Consider the following 24,987-nt stretch of genomic DNA (forward strand, 5'->3'; position numbering starts at 1 on the left):
CTTAAAAATAAGTAACAGGACTAGAATCTAAGGTCCACAAGGGTGTGTTATAGTTTATATTGAAACATATTTTTTCTCTCTAAAATTACCTCATTTCTATCAAAGATAGCCAAAATAAGACTGATTTGTTTGAAAAACAAGTTTAGTTTCATTAAACTTGGCCTTTATTTACATTAAGTTCAGCAATTATAACAATTGACCATATAGGCTCTCTTAAGTCTCTTTTTCTGAAACTTTTCATAAGGAATCTCCAGACTGAATTTTTAATAGCCTCTCAAGGCTAAGAAGCCAAGGTAAATATTTGCCATCAGACCTAGCCTGTGATACCTATAAATTTGGGTGAATTCTTCCCTTTTAAGATCCCCAAAATATCTTGAGGTTCTTATGCCTGACAGGAAGTGACCTTCATACTCACCTGGTGAGGCTTCTGGGAGCCCTGTAAGTAAGGTACCAGGCTGTTTTTCCAAAGGGTTTTATGGCTTCATAAAGTTAATCTTAGTTCCTTTAAAGTGTCTGGTTATATCTGATTCTAAGCACATTCACAAATATGACATTCCGGTCAAAGTTTTGGTAATATAACCAATGTTTCCAATTGTGTCCTATTACAAGGAGAACAGCTTTTTAGTGAACTTATGTAAATAACTATATTATCATGAAAGTCAGAATGCTTACTAAGAGTCTCCAAATTCTGGAGGGATCAGATAAGGAGAAAAAGATAAATGCTTCAATTCTGCTTACAAAATTATAATTTACCAAATTGCTGAAATCTTAGTTAGCTTGAGAGGAAAAGTTTATTTATAAATGGAACAAATATTAAAATACCAGTAATACTTCAGACAAAAAGTCATAAAAATCATAATCATATTCATAAGTTCATTCAGTCCTATGTAATTAATTCTTCTTAATTTTGACCTTTTGTTAGCAGTTTTATGAAGCCATCAGGTTTTCCATTAGAGTCTTATAATTTATTACTCAGGTTAATGGTATGATCTGAAAGTTATCAGAAACCTTTCTATAAATCTTCTTGAAAATGTAGCATTTTTGCAAAAACATCAGAGTAAAATAACTGTCTATAAATGACAAAAGATGTAAAATGGCATGATTAAATATCTGATAAATTATAATGCAGTTGACAAAGAAATTTGGTTATTTCTGTGACACATAATATTTAAGATAATAACTAAAATTAAAACATAAAATTTTACCAGGACACATCAGATTTTTAGGAATTTCCTATAATTTTTAGAACACTTATTATTAGCATTTACCAATAAAATATAATCTAAGAAGGCTTATTGTCACTTATTTGACAATGTTTCCCATGTAATTCTACATGCCAAATAAGTGTAGTTAATGTCTCTCTCAGATTTTTCAGGGGCCCTCTGAAGAATCCCAAAGTTAGCTAGAGGTCAAAAGGACTTCATTTAGAATTTGTTGGGAGAAGTTTGTCAAAGATATCAAAAGGTTTTAAAACAGTTAAATAAGAACATAGGTCTCTGTGAAGCAATACTTAGTTACCCACTTAAAGTGACAATAAAAGATTTCAAAAGCAAATACATAAAGTTACAACAAATTATTACTTAAAGGGTAAAGAAACTTTTACAAACCGTTCTCAAAAGCAGATCAATTGTTCAAGAAAACCATCCTCTTACCAGAGAAAGAAAACCAAGTTTTAGTTTTATGCCAGTTTACTTTTAATATTGAAATTCATTCACTTAATAAATAAATGAATAAAATTTATTTTCTCAATTAAATCCAATCTAATCTTAGGCAGTACTGACCACACACAAAACTTTTCTCTGGGTTCCTTTTCTATAAAACTTCTTTTTTACATTCAGATTTCCTCCTATGTTCTCTCTCTCTCTCTCTCTCTCTCTCTCTCTCTCTCTCTCTCCCTTTCTCTCTCTCTCTAACATCTGTTTAGGAAAAAATTACTTTCTTTTTCCTGAAGAAAATGCAGTTCCATTCTTCCTACTTTTAAAAAAATTTCCTTGCATACAAAGATATTTTTTCCTTACTAATTTTAGTAGTTTTAATTACATATGTTAATTATAATTCTTAACCTTTAGTCACCTTAATTTCTAGTGAATACTAAGAAGTAAGCCATTGTGACTGTTTGTTATACAAGTATTTTTTGACTGACAAATTTATGACTACACTTCATAATTTCTAGAAAACATGTCCTCACAGCATAATTTTTTTTCAATGTGGTACAACATATTTACTAAAAGACCCAAATATCTTTAGTTTTTCTGTAATAAGAAGACAAAAGTAGGTAAACATAGACTGGTTTAACAATAAATGTTTCAGAATTATTATTCAGCTATAATTATCTTATTTGGAAATAATCTAGACATTCAATGAATTCCTATCATTTAAATTAACTTAGCAAAACTCTAAAGTTTTAAGTTACCAAAAAGTATTAGAAGATATTTTTAAGTCTTATCTCACTCACCTCTATCTAAATCCCTTATTCTCAACAATTTTGTTTAAAGTACTCATGAAAACTACATGAAACATTAGACAAAGTCAGCCATCATGCCAAACTATTTTTCTTGCTGACAAATTTTGTAACAGATAACATGAATTTATTTGATTTTTTGTAAACCTAGGTAAAATAAAAGTTTTATATTTAGTGCTGATAACTCCAAAGACATGCCTGTTTTAATTAAATGGATAACCTTAAACTTGTGTTTATTTACTAAAGATTAATCCTAGATCATGTGAACTTGAAAAATATTTGGATTACTTTCTATTATATTTTTGAGAATTTTTAGATAAGCACTTGTTTGCTTTAGCCAATTAAATAGAGCTCTTTTTATCAATTAATTTTGACGATACTATCCAAAAGTGAAAAAAAAAATCTATAATGTCTTTGTGGAGAAGACTTCTAAGATCTGTATTTGCCCTGACAAACAACCTTAATTAAAGAGTCCGTAAATTAGATTTTGGGTGAGGAAGACTTCCCAGCAGTTTGTACTTTGAAAAAGGCTCTTTTCTGGGACTTCCTTGGTGGTGCAGTGGTTAAGAATCTGCCTGCCAATGCAGGGGACACGGGTTCAAGTCCTGGTCTGGGAAGATCCCACATGCCATGGAGCAACTTAAGCCCGTGCACCACAACTACTGAGCCTGCGCTCTAGAGCCCGCGAGCCACAACTGCTGCAGGCCATGCACTTAGAGCCTGTGCTCTGCAACAAGAGAAACCACTGCAATAAGAAGCCCACGCATCACAACGAAGAGTAGCCCCAGCTTGCCAAAACTAGAGAAAACCCGCACACAGCAACGAAGACCCAACGCAGCCAAAAATAAATAAATTTTTTTAAAAAAGCCTCTTTTCTTCTTTTTTAATTTTTTTCCTTTGCTTTCAGGTTCTACCAATTGAATTAACTGGGCTCAGTCTCAGGTGATTGTGGGTTATGCTTACATTTCTGATTTTGTAGAGGTTTGCAAGACAAAGACTGTTGCTTCTGTTAGCCCTTGAATACTGGCCTTCAGCTTCCATTTCACATTGTGTGGGTTCAGGCTATTGGCCCCTGTTAGCAAGTTCAGTTAACATTACCCAAAGAACAGGTTTACATGCCCTGTTTTACAACACTAGGCAGAGGAAAGTTTCCCCAGTGAGACACAATGTCTATTCCACAATACAATCTGGTGAAACAAATGTAACCACTTTACATAAAGCCCATTCAAATACACCAATTTTCCCACAAACTTTTACCTCAAACTTTTTCATCAACTCTTATACCTCTAACCATAGCCTCCACTAGGACCTCATCAATAACTCTTGGTCTTACAGTTCTGGGTAGGGGAAGCACTCCTGGCCAGATATATCATACATTCCCAAAAAACACTCAGGCAATTTTGACATAACCTCTTCACATAACATTGCTCAAACTTTCCAACATTTACAATCCTGTCAAGCTTTGCACTTTTATATTTTCTCAATCTAAATATAGCCCAAGTCAGTGTCCTACCAGTGGATTTTGGTACCACAGCTTGTGGGGACTGTCACTTCAAGGAGTCCCAGAAACTTCTCTCCATCTCCCAGTTGTTTTTTCCATTTCTATGTAATATGCTTTGGGTACCCAGTGAGGCATCGAGCCAAAGGACCCTGGTCTTTTTGTCAATTTTTAATGTGATTAACTGGCTTAACTGTTGCCCCAAGTGATTACCGATCAGATTTCTCATTGTAATTTTTTGTCTTCTGGCTTTTTAAATTTCTGCAAACTGAAGTAAATAGAGTGTAATTGTGGGGGGCCATTTAATAATGGGGGAACTGCAGGGGGCCCTTTGGCCCACTCAACTCTAGGTAGTGTTGAATTAAAAACTTTGTTTTAACCCCATCAATGTCTGTTTTATTTGTCCCATTTCTTAATAAGCATCTAAAGATTTCCACCCTGCTGGGACAAGTCCCGTGACTCTTCCCTTTCCGATTCCTCTTTGTTCCTCTTTCAATATCTGCTTTATTTACCTCATTTCTTAATAACCCTTTAAAGTTTTCTACCTTGTTGGGAAGAGTCCCTTGACTTTCCTCTTGGCTTCTTCCCATTCCATTGTTAATAAACCTAATGTTTTTACTAGTGTCTATAAGACCCCTGAAGGGAAGCTGAAACACCAAATTTGATAAGGCTTCCCAAACCATTTTTTAAGGAAGTTCTTAAGGTTAGCCATTATATTTCCTTGTATCCACATTTTAACTTGGTCTTTCCATAGGTACCAATAAAACAGCTATTTAAAATAAGAGCTCTCTAAAAATTTACAAATTTAGAAGCTTTTCCAGTTCAAAAGGCCCATGATTTGGCCATTGATGGGTAGGATCTCAATATTGACTCAAATCAGTAAGTCTTTTATGACTTAAACATGGATGCAGGAGGCATCCGCGCAAGAGAGTTCAAAGTATGCAGACATCACAAAATCAAGAAGGCTCACTGTCAAAAACAGTCTAGGACAGCAAAATCCTTTGTTGTATAAGCAGTAAGAAGTACCAGCACTAAGAAAGCAATGAAGGTTGAGACTACAAATGTCCCTTATGAACTGGGACCCCCTATGACAAACTCCCCTGAGAGTTGGGAGAGCCAGACAAAGAATGCCAGTTGCAAGTCCAGGTTGTTACCTGTGCTTCTGACCAATTAGCCATAGTTGCTTGCAATCCCAGTCTATTTGACTGACCACCAAATGCACACTGGTACATGCACCTTCCAGGTAGTGGAGACCAAAAAGAACATTCTCACTGGTCATAAGGCCAAGCACTCAAGACATAGTAAAGGATAATAGGAAAGACTAATCAGAACAAAGGTTTTCCTCCTTATGACAAATGACACAGAGAAAATAGAGACAAAGCAAAACAGCGATATCTCTGTGAAGAAAAGGATCACCAAAGGTCGCTAAGTCCAAGGAACTAACTTCACAAATATTTTCTCCTGCTAATTTAATTTTAGAAAGAGAAAAGTTTCATTTCCAAAAGACCCTGAAGGCAGAGATCCAGGAGCTTGACTGACATGGAAGGATTCTTACCTTCTGCTGACTTTTGTCAGTTGTTCCAGGATCGATTAGCTGCAGCAGCCTCAGGGTGAGTAGTGTCCAGCCACTAAAATTGAATCCCAATAGTTATGCTAACTGTTAGAGAGGAGGAAATTTTCCTTTACCTTTCTAGTTTCTCTATCTAAATTCTTTTAGGCTGCTAAAGGGAAGGTAAAAAAAAACAAAACAAACAAACAAACAAAAAAAACTTCCTGAATCTTCGGTTGCTTAAGAATAATCAGCCTAAATTAATTCTTGTGCCAAAGAGACACATTTTGGGGTGGGAAATTTTGCTGCCCTACAAGTTCTAGTTTGAAAGTGACTGGTACTGGAGAGAAGACTGAAAACATGGAAAATGGTGAAGTACTGGCTTTGGTTTGCTGTCTTAAAACTTTTCTATTTTTTTAACTATATAAATAGATCACTTTAATAAAATAAAGGAGATATTTTAATAAAATATTAAAACCAAACTTGCAAGAATGCTTATTAGATCATTGGTCTTTTAAAAAGAAATCTAGTTTATAAAAGGAACTCTGTTCTAATTATACTCAAAACATTAGTAAGTCCATTCAAGGAAAAGAAACATAACAGGGACTTCCTTGGTGGCACAGTGGTTAAGAATCCGCCTGCCAATGCAGGGGACACGGGTTCGAGCCCTGGTCCGGGAAGATCCCACATGCCACGGAGCAACTAAGCCCATGTGCCACAACTACTGAGCCTGCGTCTAGAGCCTGTGAGCCACAACTACTGAGCCCACGTGCCACAGTTACTGAAGCCTGCATGCCTAGAGCCCATGCTCCACAAGAGAAGCCACCGCAATGAGAAGCCCGTGCACTGCCACAAAGAGTAGCTCCTGCTCACCGCAACTAGAGAAAGCCCACGCACAGCAACGAAGACCCAACATAGCCAAAAATAAATAAATAAATAAATAAATAAGCATAACAGAATGATTTGGAGTGGCCATGGGAATACTGTAAGATAATAATGAACAAAGTAAAACAAGTTCTACCAAAGAACAGACAACCCTTAATTCCTTTTTCACCATATATTTGTTGCATTAACTTGGCTAATTGCTAAAGTACACATGGCCTTAGATTCTCCTTTAATGATAATACTTTACCTGCATAAAGATGAGGGCTGTACAAATGGCTAACATGTACATGAAATAGTGCTCAACATCACTAAGCATAAGGAAAGTGCCAATCAAAACCACGATGAGATATCACCTCACACTAATCAGAATGACTTATCATCAAAAAGATGAGATAAATGTTGACAAGTATGTCAAGAAAGGGAAGCCTTGTGCACAGTTGGTGGGAATGTAAATTGGTGCAGCCATTACGGAAAACAGTACAGAGGTTCCTCAAAAAATTAAAAATAGAACTTACAGTCTGATCCAGCAATCTCATGTCTGGGTTTATATCCAAAGGAAATTAAAACAGGATATCAAAAAAAAAATACCTATACTCCCATGTTCACTGCAGCTTTTTTTTACAATAACCAAGATATGGAAACAACCTGTGTCCATCAACGGATGAATGGACAAAGACAACATGGTGTATATATATAATGGAATATTATTTAGCCATGAGAAAGAAGGAAATCCCATCATTTGCACACATGGATGACCCTTGAAGGAAGGCATTATGCAAATGAAATAAGCCAGACAAAGAAAGACAGATACTGTATAGTATCTTTTATATGTGGACTGTTTAAAAAAAAAAGTCAAACTCTTAGAAACAGAGAGTAGAAAAGTGGTTGCTAGGAGCTGGGGGTGTGGGGAAATTAGGGAGATGTCAGTAAAAGGGTACAAACTTTCAGCTGTAAGATGAATAAGGCCTGAGGATGTGGTCCAAAAAATGGTGACTATAGTTGATAACACTGTATTATATGATTATAATTGAAATTTGCTAAGAGAGTAGAACTTAAATGTTCTTACCAAAAAAGAAATATATGAGGTGGTGGATTTGTTAATTAACTAGACGGTGAGAATCCTTTTTTTTTTTTAAGGTCAGTGCTGACCATTCACAGAAATAGCGAAGCCAATGCAATGGTCTTTGGACTCTTTTTTTTTTTTAACTGAAGTATAGTTGATTTACAATATTGTGCTACTTTCAGGTATACAGCAAAGTGATTCAGCTATATATATTTTTTCAGATTCTTTTCCATTATAGGTTATTATAAGATAGTGAATATAGTTCCTTGTGTCATGTAAATAGTAAATCCTTATTGCTTATCTATTTTATGTGTATTAGTTTCTATCTGTTAACCCCATATTTCTAATTTATCCTTCCCCCCTTTCCCCTTTGATAACTATGAGTTTATTTTCTATGTCTGTGAGTCTGTTTCTGTTTTGTATATAGATTCATGTATATTACTTTTTAGATTCCACATATAAGTGATATCATGTAATATTTGTCTTTGACTTACTTCACTTAATATGATATTCTCTAGGTCTATCCATGTTGCTGCAAATGTCAATATTTTATTCTTTTTTATGGCTGAGTAATATTCCATCACATATATATATATATATATATATTTATATAAATATATATATATATATATTTATATAAATATATATATATCATATTTTCTTAAACTAATCATCTGTTGATGGACACTTGGGTTACTTCATGCCTTGGCTATTGTAAATGGGGCTGCTATGAACATTGGGGTTCCTGTATGGTGGGAATCCTTTTACAATGTGTGCTTATATCATCAAATCCCCACAATATACACTTAAAATATCTTACTGTTTTGTCAATTATATCTCAATAAAGCTGGAGAAAAAAAAAAGAGGGCTGTCACAGTGAAGCTTTCAACACCTTTTCTAGCTTGAAGAAACATCCACTTTTTATCTGTCTCCCTCCATTCTACTTACTAAACCCTTATTCACTTAATACGTCTTAGCTCAAATGTTCATCCTCCATCCTTTCCTGGCCTCCAAATCTAAATTCCGTATCCTTTATACTTTCTCAAAGCACACTATTATTTTTATGGCACTTTTCATATTTCATTGTATACTTTTAAAGTTATTACTTAAAAAATATGTACTTTAAGTTGTTATATACTTTGTGTGTGTGTTTATTTTTTTAATATCAGTTTTGCCTAGTATACTATAAGTAAGCACATGAGAGCAATATCTGTTTTAGCTACTATCATATTCAGGGTTGAATCCATTCCCTAACATGTAGGTGGTACTCCAGGAATATTTCCAAAATGAACCTGGAAACAGGTTTTTTAAAATACTTCCAAATTGAGGATGGGTTTGGAAATAATTTGATTTCATTATCAACCCTCTTAAAATGAAATTTTGATAGACTCCTAAGAAAAAGTTGCCTTTTATTGAGTCATAGAAAGAATAAACACAGCTAAATGATCAGTTTCACTTTCTCAAGTGTTTAAGAAACTTCTTTGTCTTTGTATCACATAGTATCCCATGTCAAAAGAAGTTGAGTTTTTTTTTTTGTCAATGTAAGACAGTCTTTTGTCATTATCTATTTAAAAAAATACAAGTATTCATCAGAGTTTAGTTATTTTAAAAAGCGACCTCCTGTAGTGCAAACCCTGACACTTGGGGGTGGGGGGGGGTTCATTTTTTCTTTCTTTTTTGTAATGCAGGTGCTTGTCTGAAGCTTTGATTGCCAAGGCATCCACTGCAAAAGTCGTGGACTTCAAAGACAGCTATCTTGAATAAACATATTGCCAGTCACATGACTAGATAAAGAGGCAGGTCACCTTCCCCACTGAGCTGCCTTTGTTTTGGGCCACTGTTTTCCCCTCCCCAAACTTTAAATTCCTGCTCTTATGTTTTAAATTCACCAATAAAGAGTGAGCCTATGTTTTAAATTCACCAATAAAGAGTGAGCCGGGGAAATCTTAGGCCCCTACCCTTAACCCCAATAAAAGACGAACCCCAGGTGCTTGGTCACTCACACTTGCACTCTCTCTCTACCCGAGACCTCACTGTGTGGCTCCAGGTGTGGTGCTGTGAGATTTCCAGTTTCTGTAAGTAATATACCTTTATTTTTCAAAGTTTCCTGATGGCTATTGCTGAAGGGTATCTTGCAGTCATAATAAGATCCACAAGGTTGGTCCAGCCACAACATTGGTAATTGGACTCAGACACACAACATCTCCCTAAACACTTCAATTCACTCCATTTCTTTCATTTTCCTCTCTACTTTGGCCACAGACCTAGTGATATGTAGAAAGGCAATAAGGAACTGCCGTCTTCCACTGCTGGGGTAAAACACTGTGCATGCCCTGTTAATGGCCTTGTTAGACTTCCAAGCACTTGATTAAAACAACTTCTCCCTTAAAGATCTTGAAGAAAATTGGTATTTATTTGTGTGATCCAAATCGCAAAGAGAGGATGTGCTCTCTCATTGCCTTTTATCTTAGGCTGTTGTTTAAAATTGGAAATGTTTGTATATGCCCCAGAACAATATTTCTTCCTTTGCCTCGCAGCCTCAAACTTAGACAAGTGATCCCAATGATCTCTTCCCTGAACTTATTTCTTTCTTTGTTCCATGCTTCAGCTATTGCCCTATGCCCAGAGGATCACATCGATGCTACCAATAGCTTTTCAGTAATTTTCCACAGCGTCAGTGTTCAGAATAAAAATATTCCCTCAAAGCGCTTTGTCAGAACTATCTCAAGGACCTCACATCTTTCTTCGTTATTATTGCCTTAAGCATTAGCTACTCACAACCCTGAAGATAAACAGTGTTCAATACAGCCCAGTCAGCTCTCTCAACAGCCATACCCGAATTTTGGATGGCCTTTCTTTCTTAGCCTCTTCCCTTCCAACTTGTAAGTTGAGCCTAGATGGCTCTGCCTGAAGGAAGCTATCCAATTTCTAGCTTGCTCTTTCCACGTTACCTTAGGAACTAGAGTAAATCATTTTTAGTAAATATTTAACGGATTTATTAATTTCTACAATGCTGGTGGTTGTAGAAAGCAGGCAATATGCACCACTGATTTAATTGTGGACAGGGCTTAGGGCTGACATCAACTGGGATACATGGCTTGGATGAACTGGACCAGGCTCATTCTGATTGTGCAGTGTACATCATATAGTTGTTCAAATATCTTTTTTGAAATTGCTGGAAATTGCAATTGTTTGAAAATCACAAAATTTATCTTAGTTAAGGATCACTTGTTTGTAAGTAACAAAAGTATGTTCAAAGTATCATAAGCAAAAAAACTATATAATTTATTGAAAGGAAGAGCAGTACTTTATGGAATTCAAGGGAAGGAAGTGCTGAGCCTCATGACAGACAACATTTACACTCCCTGGGCACACTTTTTCAAGTTCCTACTTCATTCTTCTTACTCTCTCTGCATCACTACAGAAGGACATTCTTGCTTCTATCTGCATATGACTTAAGTAAGCTTCCCATTATATCTAACTAGAGTTTCTGAGTCTCAATCCCCAGCCTTGGTATGTGAAATCCAATTGACTCATGCCCAATCCTAGCCCATCAGCCGTGTCTAAGAGGCAGAATTATGAGACCTGCAGCCAACTCAGTAGGCCCCAGAGAATTTGATATTCTGAGATAAGGATGGACAGATTTTCTCCAAGTAAGCATAGGAGCAGGAGAAATTAGTGGCAGAGAGAATGACCTGCATTTTTTGAAGTTACAATATTTTAATTAATATTAAATAAATGCTTCTAAAAAGCTATATAATTTGCATATATATTTTGGGTTTTTTCTCTATCCTCTGAATAATAGATTGGAAATTTCATGAAGGCAGGATATTTTTTTCTGATTTGTTCACTGTTCAAGTGCCTAGAATAATGCCTTGCAGTAAATTTTTGCTGAATGAGTGAATAAAAGGCTTTAGATAATAATAATGGTGGTAATTATAGTGTATATGACTTAAAGACAAGAGAAAAAGTGAATGCATGTGCAAGGGGGATTATGATTTCTGTGACAGGGTTCTTATAATCTTCTGTACTCCTCATATTCCTTTTTTTCTAACCAACTATCATTTTCTTTCAACTAAAGTTCTTGAAAGAATTAACCAAACTTATTTATCTTTTTAAGTCTCAACATAATATCTGGTGTATAACAGGTGCCTAGTGAATATTTATGGATTGACTGGAATAAGTGAATAGATAATATTACTCTTATGGCACTTTGAAAAGTATCTTGCAAGCCATAAAATGCTACTCAAATATTAGATTGTTATTTTCGTCATAGTGGAGCTTTAGGAAAATGCTGTAGGTTGAATGTTTGTGTCCCCACAACATTCATATGTTGAAACCTAATCCCCAATGTGATGGTATTTGTAGGTGGAGCCTTTGGGAGGGGATTAGATCATAAGAACAGAGCCATCATAAATGGGATTAGTGCCTTTATGAGAGATCTCAGAGAGCTCTCTTGCCCTTTCTACTATGTGAGGTTATAGAGAGAAGACGGCAACCTATGAACCAGGAAGTGGGCTCTCATCAGACACTCAGTCTGCCGGCACCTTGATTTTGGACTTCCCCCCAGGATTGTGAGGAATAAATTTCGGTTGTTGATAAGTCACCCAGCCCATGTTTTTTTTTGTTTCAGCAGCCCAAACTGAATAAGACAGAAAATTATCTTGGTAACAGTGGTGAAGAGGCATGGGGCAACTAGAGGTCAAGAAGAAAATGAGGAAGCTGACCCAAAAGCTTAAGCAAGACCCACTTGATCTCAATCAGTTTTTTTTTGTTGTTGCACTTTTCCAGAAGGCCCTGCATTGAAATCTAATCCAGATTTCTCTATAATCCTAGAAGGGGCAAAAGCTTGTAGAGGTTTGAGTTGTTTTATCTTAAAATACATATCTATCACATAGATATCTATATGTTAAACCAGTTATTTTTAATTCTTTTTCATATTCTTTTACATTATGGTTTATTACAGGATATATAGCTCCCTGAGCTATGCAAGAGGACCTTGTTTTTTATCTATTCTACACATAAAAGTTTGTATCTGTTAATCGAAAACTCCCAATCCAACCCTCCCCCACCCCTTGGCAACAACAAATCTGTTAAACCAGTTTTAGATTAGGAGCCTAACTAGTATTTCATTTTTTTTCTTTACATTCCAAAGAATCACCAAAGGTTTTATTCAATTTAATATCATCATTATGCATCACTCAATAATTCAGCATGTAAATAAAAACAATTCTTGGAGCACTTTGCTGCAGGAAAGATTGTTGCTTCTTATGCCAAAAGAGTGAGAACATACATGGTGAATTTTAGTTAAGGGCATGTATCTAAAGGCATAATGTAAAATTCAACAATTTTCTTGCAAACTCATTGTGTATAGACAACTTAACTCAATTAACAACTTCTATGTTAATCAATTACAAAGATGAATATTATTCAGGTCCCATCATTAAGGAGCTTTGAATATATTGTATGGAGTAAGAGAGACTAGGAGATAACATACAAATAATCATAACACCTGGCAACATCTGATGAGTTTCATATAAGAGGTTACAAAAAAAGGATGAAGGAATCGTATAACATCTGATCTTCAGGGCAAAAATGTCTATAAAATGTAGAAACGTTTAAGAAGAAAACATATTTGGAATGGCCTTAGAAGAACAGGTGCACAATACACTAATATTTCAGAATTTGCAATTGAGGAAAAAAAGTTTCAAGAAAGAAATACAATGGTAGGAGAAACTGTACCCCATTTTGAAGGAAGAGCAAGTTATCCAATATAGCTGGATGATGGAGAATATGAATGAAAGGAGAAAAAAATAAGTCTACAGAGGTAATGTAGGATCAAATTGCTCAGGGCTTTAAAAATTAGGTATTAGAACAGTCTTTTGAAAAGAGCAACATTGAGATTTTGAGTCGTGTTGTGACACTGTAAGGTGAGCTATAAAATGACTAACCTGGCAGAGAGTAGTTCAGAAGGAATTAGAGGAAGAGTCCTAAGGCTCAGAGACCAATTAAGTCACTGATGTGATCTTCAAGGCATGAGTTCATTGTTGCTTGAGGTGGAGCTGTAGCTGTAGACATGGTGAAGAGGTGGAAAAGATGGGAAATGCATAGACAAGAGACACTTCAGAGGTAAGAGTTACAGAATTTAGCATCTAGTAGAATAGAGGAAGTGGGGGAGAGAGAAGGTCCATGTCACCATTGTGATAGGATGTTCTATTTGGATACTATTAGTGAACGAATATTAGTATACAGAGATTGGTGGACAAGAAGCAATCAACACAAAGGTGATAGGTAATGACATGGAAGTAGATAAAATGCCTTATGAAAGAAAAGAGTCTGAAGATATAATTCCAGGTGGGAGTAGAAAGAGAATCATAAAGAGAGGAAAGAGAGAAATTTCCTGAGAAAAAAAGATGTATTGTACCATGTCCAGGAGCCAATAGAGGATTCAGAAGTGGTCATTCAGTTTGGCAATTAGGGGGTTACTGATGGTCATTGAGAGAATAGTTCTTTAGGCTGGTTGTATTTATAACCCAGATTGCAAGTAGTGGAGTTAAGAAGGAGTAGATGGCAAGAAATTAGATGCAGTTAATTTAGACTATTCTAATAATTTTAGTAGCAAAGGAAAAGAGAAAAAGATCGTGGCAGCCTGAGGTCCAAAGCAAACTTCTATTTTCTCCATTTGAGACTTTTGATCTATGATTCTCCGAGTGAAATAATTTAATTTGCAATTTCACTTTATCGATGCACACATTGATTGACAAAGTACACTCTAAAGGACTTGTGAAATAGATGGGGTCATTGGTCTTGGCTCTAATGAGAAATTATAGTATTTTTGCTATAATGATAAGTTAGCATGTGACTATTTAGCATATGAAAAAGCCTTCAGAGAATCAGCAGCTTCCACTGATCATTATCTTACGTTTGGGGTTATTTTCGTGGCTAAAAATACCATTTGGATGTGAATCTGTCATCATTCGGACAGGCATAAAGATGTTTAAAAGAATACATATTCTCCTTCTGGAAAAATGATAATTGCTCTATTTTAACTTTCCACATCCTGGCTCCTCCTCCTGTGGGTCCTTCCCACACCCTTCTCTTCCTTTACAATTAAAGCCTTTTCTACCGATCAGTCTACTAGCAAATTAAGCTCACTAGCAAATTTCTACATTATGAAAATATGGAGCATCTTGTACGAAAAGGTATTCCATGTCACCAGCCAACATTTTAGAAAGTCTTCCATTGCTTAAGCAGCTCTGGAAAACCTCATAGTATGCTTTGTTTCTCAGCAGCATGCATCCAAATATTGTTTAGAGAGCACACATATTCTCACCCAGAGGCAGACCTGAACACAATTGTACACAAGGATTCAGTTCCTAGCTCTGGAACAATCATCCGTTTATCAGACCCAAGTAAGACTACTTCTGCTTCCCAAAGCCAACTGGATATTGTGGCTGTATTAATCAGAACAGAAATCTCTCCCTTTTGGGCTATAGGGTTCACTTTTTCTGTAAAGGGCCAGATAGTAAATATTTTTGGCTTTGCATGCTATATAGTCTCTGTTGGAACTACTCAACCCTTCTGTTGAAGTGCAAAAGCAGCCATAGACAATGACTAATTCTGTGACTTTATTCCAATAAAACTCTATTTACAAAACAGGCATCAGGCTAGATTAGCTTCACTGACTGTAGTTTGTCAACCCCTACTCTAGAAAAGGATCCTAAGTGGGATGTGTCATTTAACCATCCATGAGGACCCAAGATGGAGAATCCAAATACATCATTTGGATGTATTTGGATGCTAGATTCCCCTTTGATTCCAGGTCAGTTCTGGGTCACAGACATTTGTACTCCCTCCCAAGAATTCCTCTATATGGTCTTCAGCTGTTTCCACCTGTGTTTTTCCTGTGCCATGACACACACCTTTTCACTTCTCTGTCTTTCTCATAGCCCACGTTAATTAACAACCCTATTTAGCCTCATCCTATGGGCTCCTGACTCCTGCCTCTCCAGGGTCTGACTTTTAGCATTTTCCCTTAACTCCGAACACCATGACCTACGGGAAAATGTATTTAAATTTTAGAGGACCAACTAGAAGAACTACACACACTTAAAGGATATATTTTCTTGCTCAGTCCTAAAATATTTTCTCTCATCTTTATTGTCTCAGATACTCATGGGTGAAATGGCTACACCAGCCCCAAGTGTCTTCAACACAGGTCTGCAGCATACCACTCTTCCTTCCTAGCTTAAATTTTCAATCTTTAAAGTCTCAGTACAGTATAGGAGAAAGAAAACAGACCTGTATTCTTGGTCTGACTTGCTTTGGTCTTGGGTAAGTTACTACCATGCATGTTAAAGCATGTTATCTTGGAGGACTCGTTCCTTGCTGTGCTTCTACGAATCTTTATACCGACTGAAATAATCACTCCCCGCCACTCGGTGAAAGTTTAATTTTTCTGAAGAATATTTGTTTTAGCCATTTTCCATATTAAGGATATAATTAGTATTTTTAAAGGAGTTTTCTACTGTTTTGAAAAAAAGTTTGAAAAATATTTATTTTACAAATAAGGAAACAGTTTCAATGAAGTAAAGTGACTTGTTGAAAGTCACTTAGCTGGTTATTGCAGAATCAAGAGTAAAATATGCCCTAGTTTTCTTTTTTCATTTTTTTCTATTGCACTATTTTGTTTCACTTCACCTTAGCCTAATTACCCATATTAGCAAATCTCAAGCTATACTGTGAACCTTTCATAGAATCATAATTATCATTAGATGTAAAGAGCACATTTGACCATTGCTATTTTAAGTCTTTCCAGATTAAATATTTTATTTGGTTTTGCTGGGATACAGAAATTTTTTTTTCTGTAATAAAGTTCTATCTAGTAATCTTATTAAATTCATTTGTTAATTCTAATATGTATCTGTAACTCTTTTTGGATTTTCTATGTACACAATCATTCTGTCTGTAAGTAATACCATTTTCTTTACTTTCTTTTCAGTATAATACAGTTTTTTTCCATCCTTGTTGCACTGGATAAGATCTCCAGTACAGTATTGAATAAAAGTGGTGACAGGGGCTTCCCTGGTGGCGCAGTGGTTGAGAGTCCGCTTGCCGATGCAGGGGACACGGGTTCGTGCCCCGGTCCGGGAAGATCCCACATGCTGCGGAGTGGCTGGGCCCGTGAGCCATGGCCACTGAGCCTGCATGTCCAGAGCCTGTGCTCTGCAATGGGAGAGGCCACAACAGTGAGAGGCCCGAGTACCGTAAAAAAAAAAAAAAAAAAAAAAAAAGTGGTGATAACGGGCAACTCTATTCTGGCCTTAGGAAGAAAAGGTTCAATATTTTTCCACTAACTATTATATTAACTACAAGTGTTTTGGGTTTTGTTTCATTTACTTTATTCTACCTCATACCATTTATAAAAATACAGTGTAACTATAGAGAACTAAAGAGGATTTCTGAAATATAAAACTATAGGATTAACTGAAGAAAATTTAGAACTATATCTGTGACTTTAGATTTCTTAAACAAAACGATTTCTTACACAAAAGAAAAACTATCCAAAGCAAAAATTATGAGGGAAAAATAGACAAATTAAATTACATTAAAATTAAGATTCTCTCATCAATCAAAGATACCATAGATAAAACTAACACATAGGTGACAGACTGAGAGAAGAGAGATCTGTAAAATCCAAATCTTACAAGACACTAATGTCTAGAATGTACAGGGCACACCTGAAAATCAGGCAACAAAAGTATAAAGGAGCACAATAGGAAAATAATCAGAGAATATGAACTGTTAATTCACAGATAGAAAGCCAGAATGTCTAGTGAGAATGGGTTACTGAAGTTCAGTACTGATCAGAGACATGCTACTTAAACAATCCTGAGATACCACTTTACATGCATCAGAGGTAACACCAGTAGGTTGGCTAACAAAACATGCTAATAAGAAGTCCACATAGGCTGCTGGTAAGTGTGTAAATGTGTATAGTTTTTTTGAAGAGCAACCTGGAAGTCTTTAGGAATTTTCTCACAGGTTCACAAGAAAAGAGCAAATTGTGTTTATAACTGCAGAAAGTTGAAGTCAACAAAAATACCTGCTAAAAGAGTGGATAAATAAAATGTAGTTGATACAATGAATGTCTGTGTTCCAGTAGATTTGCACTGAATAAGGCTCAGAAGCATAATGTTGAATGAAGAATGTAAGAAATCAAATAAAACTTTTAGCAAAATACCATTTGTGTAAATTACAAAAATACACATGGAAAATGATACTTTGTATTTTTAGGATATAAACATATATATCTAAATAATCATATGTAAGGACAAACATGAAATACAGTAACACATAACTAATCTGGGAAAAGAAATGAAACAAGATCATGGGGGAAAATAGTGAAATAAAGTAAAAGATCTTCCACAGACCAATGACGATATGGTTCTATAAACTGTGGAATGTGATAAATTCTGTGCATTTAAATCTTTTTATTTTATGACATGCTGTCACAAAATTATATATCGTGTTTTATATTATATATATGTGTATATATATACATACATATATATATATATATATATATATATATATATACACATTCCTTTGAATGTGTATACTTACACAGAGAGACACATACACATACATATTTTATGACTGGAAGTATTTACTCCAAATATTAATAGTGGTTTTGTCTGTTTATAAAAAATGATTTTAGGGGCTTCCCTGGTGGCGCAATTGTTGAGAGTCTGCCTGCCGATGCAGGGGACGCGAGTTCATGCCCCGGTCCGGGAAGATCCCACATGCCTCAGAGCGGCTGGGCCCGTGAGCCATGGCCGCTGAGCCTGCGTGTCTGGAGCCTGTGCTCCACAACCGGAGAGGCCACAACAGTGAGAGGCCAGTGTACCGCAAAAAAAAAAAAAAAAAAAAAAAAGATTTTACTTTTCCTCTTCATACTTTTCCACATTTTCTAAATCTTTCTCAATAAATATTATATAATCAGAAAAAATCGATATTTTTTAATTAAATGGACAAATTACTAAAGGGGGAAGGCAATTTTAAACAATTTATTCTAAAAGGTTTTCGAAATGAAGTCAGAAACTTTTCAGTAGCAATACCCATTACAATATTCCTTGAATGGGAAAATCATTGAAAAATCAGGACCCTGTGCAATATCTCACTCTGAAGAGTTGCAGGGTTACTGCTGATTGAAGAGATCATTTGCATAGTCCAGAGTTTCTAGGGAATGTTTATTTTAACAGCACTCTAGGTGTTGTTAGATCTCTGGGACATGACCTTGTGTTAGTTAGCAATGGGGAAAAAAGACTTGTTTGGATTGTCTTATAAACCCTTTTCACTGTGAGTACCTATTGTTTCCTTAGCCATTGCAGATTAGTTCCCTGGATACCACAGACTCTGTTTAAGGTGAGTGACATAATGATCTCCTTTGTATTCTTAATATTTCAAAATCATATATCATGTTTCTAACAAACTTACCTTTTCATGCATGAAAAAACATAAGAGCTTACAGCCATTTGTCTTTCTTTTAATATAAGATATAACTATTTTGCTTAATCCTCAAAAGAAACAAAATATTTATATTTCTTAAAGAAGTGTCCTTCCAGAAAGCTGCCTTGGTGAAATCAAATTTTTCTGTGAGCTAAGCTACAGTTAAAAGTAAAACAAACATACCCTTTAGCCAAAGACTAGTCATGTGCCAGAGCTCCCTAGCCTGCCCTAGCAGTGGTAAATATAATTTCTTGAGCTTCCAGGGCATGTGTGGAAGGAAAAAATAAAAAATAAGAGATTCAAGACATTTACAAGAAGATGGAAAGGAAGAACCTGTAGTTGGGGGCAAACTAGAGCATCCTCTGAACCTGTCGGGTAAGATATGCTGAACTGCCTTAGGGACAAGTCATTCATGTAAGTCAAGGAGGTGGGAAGGAGACAGGTCAGAATAAAATGGATTTCATCCAGTGCTAGAATTCTCCAAATGCTCACAAAAGCCATCTTCAATGGTTCAATGGGATCACTAATTTTTAGAGTTCAAGAGGGGATGACAATTATGAGAAAACTGCAGAACTGCTGCTCTCCTACTATGTTACTGCAGTGGAAGATTTTTCATAACTATCTTCCTCTATTCACTGAACATTCTTTTTGTTCCATGTTTATAAGAAAATTGTATGGTAATGGGTATAATGCCTGCATGAAATTTTAGATATCTCTAAAATGCCTAGAGATGTTATAAGGAAGCATTTGATATTAGATGCTGAGCTATGCTAATAAAAAAATGAGAGAAATAATTCTCTTTATTTGAATGAAAATTATCAGTTTAACATAAAACAATTTGTCCTTATAACAATAAAATTTTATAGAAAGAGAAGCTACCCATTAGCTCTTTTATTAGCATCTCCTCAAATAAGAAGCTTTGGCATTACCATCTTCATTTTAGCATTTTCCAAATTGTCTCAGAATACTATAGCCAAAGAATAGATCAGAATATTTTACATGAGTTCTGTTCTTGCAGTTTTTGGTTATAATTGGAATAAAATCCACCTATATTTTTCAAGCTTTTGGAAGTTAAAACAGAGAGCATCTGCTGAGAATTGAGAACTAGTAATCTCCTGTAATTCAACTTCTACCTATTGTTTACATGCTGATTCCAAAAAATACTTTAAGAATTTGTTTTCTCTACAATTGAATTATTCTGGAAAATATCTATCTTTTCAAAATTTAATAAGAAAAACAAACAACATCAAAAACCCCTCTTTTAAGTTTCCTTGCTGAAGCAGTTCCTATATGAGAAGATCCTATTTGGGAGTGGGGGGATGGGGTGGTGGTCTGTCTAGTGATTAACAGGGAAACTTCACATTGTTTAGGAGCCTCAGCTCCCAAGGGCCCTGAAGACAGTTGAAAACCATTCAATCTCAACTTGGGTCTGATGTATAGGGTACAGGACTCATACTATGTATTTGGTCTGATCACAGCCTAATTTCTGGACACTCTTGTCCCAAAGTCTATGGTTCTGTGCTGCTGAAGAAAACCAAAAAAGGTGAGTTACATACCAATGAAATAAAATTGGCAGGCAAGTGCAGTGGTCTTTAAAGGAGCCTCTCTTTTTTTATGATTGAAATAGCTTAGGGCCGTAGAAGCTTATCTATGAGTTGGATAAAAAAGCTTGGATAAAAATCATGGGGAGCATCTTCACTTTCTCTCTACCCTCCCCAGACAATGATAATGAATTCTATTTCTTTTTATCTCACTCAATGGATACTCAAATGTGTGTCAATTCCATTTTAAATTGAAGGGTATATTCATCCATATGTCAGGGGATTTAGTTGCTTTTATTCTAGCACTTTTCGCTGAGCTTGTAGGACAGTTTAAAAATGCTTACTGACTTACATACTAAGTGAAGTAAGTCAGAAAGAGAAAGACAAATGCCCTATGATATCACTTATATGTGGAATCTAAAATATGATACAAATGAACTTATTTACAAAACAAAAACAGACTTACAGACATCAAAAACAAACTTATGGTTACCCAAGGGGAAAAAGGGTAGGTGAGGGATAAATTAGGAAATTGGGATTAGCAGATACAAACTACTGTATATAAAGTAGATAAACAACAAAGTCATACTGTATAGCCCAGGGAACTATACTCAATATCCTGTAATAAACCATAATGGAAAAGAATCTGAAAAAGAGTAAATATATATATATATATATATATATATATATATATATATATATATATATATATATATATATATTCAGTTATGTATGTATAACTGAATCACTTTGCTGTATGCCAGAAACTAACACAACATTGTAATTCAACTATATTTCAATTAAAAATTTAAAAAAAATTTAAATGCTTACTGATTTATTATGAAGAAATGCTCTAACTTCTGAGCATATTGGAGAAAAAAAAGTTTTTTTGGAGAAAGAATTCCTATATCTGATCTCAAACTCTTGGCTTGAATGAAGATTTATAAAATGAGGAGACTCAATTTTTTAACTGAAGTATCCTTCCATCCAAATAAAAAAAACATAAAGTAACCACATTAAAATATAATTTTAACTCATCCTCTGAGACTTTTGAGGGAGCCATATTTCAGTAGGGCAATTTGGCAAAATCTATAAACATTTAAAAATTTATATCATTTGACTGAGCCATTCTACTGCTAGGAATATTTGCTGGTCCCATGGATATACTACAAAAGTATGCTAAAATATAATATAAAGATGTTTATTGCATTATGTATGTATACTAAATGTCTACAGTTAGAATAATGGTTAAATTCAGTATCATACATCTATACAGTATAAAACTATGCAGTCATTAAAAATAAGGAAGTAGATAATAGGACTTTCCTGGTGGCGCAGTGGTTGAGAATCTGCCTGCTAATGCAGGGGACACAGGTTCGAACCCTGGTCTGGGAGGATCCCACATGCCGTGGAGCAACTAGGCCCGTGAGCCACAACTACTGAGCCTGCGCGTCTGGAGCCTGTGCTCCACAACAAGAGAGGCTGCGATAGTGAGAGGTCCACGCACCGTGATGAAGAGTGGCCCCCCCTTGCCACAACTAGAGAAAGCCCTCGCACAGAAACGAAGACCCAACACAGCAAAAATTAATTAATTAACTCCTACCCCCAACATCTAAAAAAAAAAAAAAAAAGAATATGCCTGCCAATGCAGGGTACACAGGTTCAATCCCTGGTCCAGGAAGATTCCCACATGCCATGGAGCAACTAATCCCCTGCACCACAACTACTGAGCCTGTGCTCTAGAGCCTGTGAGCCACCACTACTGAGCCCATGTGCCACAACTACTGAGCCCACACACCGCAACTACTGAAGCCTGTGCACTCTAGGGCCCACATGCAGCAACTACTGAAACCCACGTGCCTAGAGTCCGTGCTCCACAACAAGAGAAGCCACCACAATGAGAAGACCATGCACTGCAACAAAGAGTAACCCCTGTTCGCCGCAACTAGGGAAAGCCCAAGTGCAGCGACAAAGACCCAATGCAGCCAAATAAATAAATAAAATTTTTTTTTAAAAAAGAATGCTAGGGGCCTTCCCTAGTGGTGCAGTGGTTGAGAGTCCGCCTGCCGATGCAGGAGACACGGGTTCATGCCCCGGTCCGGGAAGATCCCACATGCTACAGAGCGGCTGGGCCTGTGAGCCATGGCCGCTGAGCCTGCACGTCCGGAGCCTGTGCTCCGCAACAGGAGAAGCCACAGCAGTGAGAGGCCCGCGTACTGCAAAAAAAAAAAAAAAAAAAAAAAGAATGCTAAGGGAAAAAAAATGAAGTAGATATACATCTATTAATATGGAAATATCTTTAAAGTATATTGTGAAGTGAAAAACAAAGTATAGAGTAATATACATCATACTTCTTTTTTGTGTATATATTTAAAGAACATGCATACATGTATATGTGTAAGGGGATGTGTGGAAGAATTTTCCCTCCACTTGCTACCTATAAAAAGAGAAAACTGATTACGTGTAGGAAGAGGTTCTGGCTATAGGTAGAAGGGACCTCAGGTGTTACATTTTTCTTTCTGTTCTTTTTAAAATTTTCAAATGCAGGCATATATTATATGTATTTTTTAAATGTCAGCAGAATTTTTCTGGTTGGTTATATAATAAATCATCTTAATTTTCTTCCTCATGCATTTCTATATATTTTAGAACACAATAAATATTATCAAATAAATAAGAGGCAGAATAACTTAATACATTATGGTGTTCTAAAAATAAATTTGAATCTCAAGAGATCTAGTTTTTTATTTCAATCAACTATTACAACAAACTAGAAATAAACTAGTTATGCTACAAACTATCACTCTTGCTGAAACAATGGGTGACAACTGAACAGACAAGTTCATTTCTAGTCTATGAAATATCCTTAATCTGGCAGAAATTTTGAGAATAATATTACAGAAGTGGCTGTAATTATGGACTTAAATTACATTATTCAGATTTCATCAAAACCCGTTTCTAAACTGTTTCCTAGACTCAATTCTATAACATTTATTCATTACATGGTATGCTTGCTCTCATTCTTCTAAATGCTGAAATGAACAAAACAGACAAAAAAGATCAACTGTCCTGGTGTTCATATTCTAGTGAAGAAGGAGAAAGGAAAGAGGAGATATTTATTTAAATTACATAGTAATTTATATATTAGGAAGATATGAATAACAGAGAAAAATAAAGCAGTGAAGGAGGATAGGAAACACTGGTGGGAAATTTTAATTTCAAAAAAGATGGTCAGGGATCTGATTTTATTTGTAAGATGAAAAGTAACTAAAGCTGTATTTTAAATCATGTTAAACATGAATGGTCTTATTTAACATCAAAACATATTTTAAATTTTCATATGATTCTTGCTGTAATTTGAGGAGCCCATAATTTTGAAAAATTCATGACCGATAGCTACAATTAACTTTGAAACACTCAAGTGTTACTACTCTTTTGAAAAACTAATATTTATTGAGTGATGATTCTATATCAAGGATTGTTCTAAGCAGTTTACATGAATTTTCTTCTTACTGAATCCTAACAAAAGCCTTATGAAGAAGGTAAAATTATTATTCCTATTTTATGGATAATAAAACTGAGACACAGAGAAATTAGGTGAATGACATTCTATTAATATTTCTTTAAATGGAAGTTACAATACTAATTACAGCAGCATTTTCTGTACATATTTAACCAGGTTGTGTGTTTTTTCGAGATACAAAAATCAAAATGGCAATATTGGGAGGGCAGATAAAGGTTTTGCAGTTTCCATCCAATAACACACAGATCCTCAAGGCTCCACAGCACATGAGGAACGACTGGTCCAAGTTTTCTCTGGCATTCAGCCACATCTGAATAAATCCTCTTGTGTTCTGGGTAGTGGAGTTCCAAGCACCTAGATGCTCCAGGAACAATAGTTAGCGTTATTAGAAATTCAATGAAGGAATGCATCTCATCCAAGAATGAGGAGGGTGGGGCTGTTACTTGTCATGTAGTCTCAACCTTACTGTTCCTGCTTAAGCCTCCATCTCATCATCCATAAAATGAGGGAGTTTAATCTGAAGGTTTCAAAGATCCGTTCCAGCTCTAACTTCCATGACTCTAAAAGTAGAGATAGTTGGACAGTGAACTCTCTTTAACAAGCTTCCAAGGTGCCAGAAAAGTAAATAGAGCTTCAAAAAGAAAGGTTCCAAAGTCCTTCTCCAGGCCCAGAAAAGTATGAAAAACTGAAAGGTAGTACTAGGTACTACTTGAGGGCACTGTCCACACACAATAAGCAGTTATTTTGAAAAGTATAAGATTATATAAAAATGTCCATTTAGGAATGAAATGAGATACAAATATACTACTACTTAGTTTGTCTTGTAGCCTATCACTGACAGTTCAGAGAAACTTACTAGTACTGGGGTTTGTAACTGTGGGAATGTCCACCCTAAAAATCTTTAGAAATAACATTTATACTCATAAGCATGTGAATTTACAGGTGTTACTTTGCCT

The 24,987-nt window shown here is 35.6% G+C and overlaps 1 protein-coding gene across 3 annotated transcripts in view; it reads left to right on the forward strand.

Moving 5' to 3' along the window:
- Positions 1-18,765: 18,765 nt before the first annotated feature.
- Positions 18,766-24,987, forward strand: part of C6 (complement C6) — an 86,152-nt gene continuing 79,930 nt past the window's right edge. Inside the window, exons 1-2 of one of the 3 annotated variants that reach the window (XM_082622351.1) lie at positions 19,068-19,342; positions 20,446-20,510. The gene's annotated coding sequence lies outside the window, so the exon portion shown is untranslated. Of the gene's footprint in view, positions 18,884-19,067; positions 19,343-20,445; positions 20,511-24,987 lie in introns of those variants that run through there. The other 2 variants (XM_082622353.1, XM_082622352.1) reach the window with 2 other exon arrangements.

Source organism: Mesoplodon mirus (assembly GCF_964341445.2).
Source record: "Mesoplodon mirus genome assembly, chromosome: 5".
NCBI lineage: Eukaryota > Metazoa > Chordata > Mammalia > Artiodactyla > Ziphiidae > Mesoplodon > Mesoplodon mirus.